Raw genomic sequence first — 410 nt, forward strand, 5'->3', positions numbered from 1 at the left:
CCTGCACCCCCCCACGGGCATACGCCCTGCCCCATGGCACCTCACCCATCACCCTGGACACCCATGCCCCAAGGGGACCCTCACCACTCCAGGGCTGCTAGCACCAAGACCCCCGGGGCGATGGCACGGTGCCTCCCTGCCTGCTTGTCCCCCCTGACCCCGGGCACCTCCTGGGTGCACCCGTGTGTGTACTCATGTGTGCACCCGTGCGTGCAAGGCTGGGTGTGCAGCTGGGAGAGCGGGCAGAACTGGGGGGGGAGGCGGGGGCCTGTGTGCTGGTGTGGATGTGGCCGTGCCCACAGGTGGGGTGGACTGAGAGAGGGGTGGAGGGAGGGAGGGAGGGAGGGATGGATGGATGGAGGGATGGAGGGATGGAGGGATGGGTGGATGGATGAAAGAGGCATGGATAG

The 410-nt window shown here is 67.6% G+C and overlaps 1 protein-coding gene across 1 annotated transcript in view; it reads right to left on the reverse strand.

Annotated features, from left to right (window-relative positions):
- Window positions 1-410, reverse strand: part of DTX1 (deltex 1, E3 ubiquitin ligase) — a 26492-nt gene that overhangs the window by 3327 nt on the left and 22755 nt on the right. The gene's annotated exons all lie outside the window — the stretch shown is intronic.

This window comes from Calidris pugnax, unplaced genomic scaffold (genome assembly GCF_001431845.1).
Source record: "Calidris pugnax isolate Ruff unplaced genomic scaffold, ASM143184v1 scaffold7, whole genome shotgun sequence".
NCBI classification, from domain to species: Eukaryota; Metazoa; Chordata; class Aves; order Charadriiformes; family Scolopacidae; genus Calidris; species Calidris pugnax.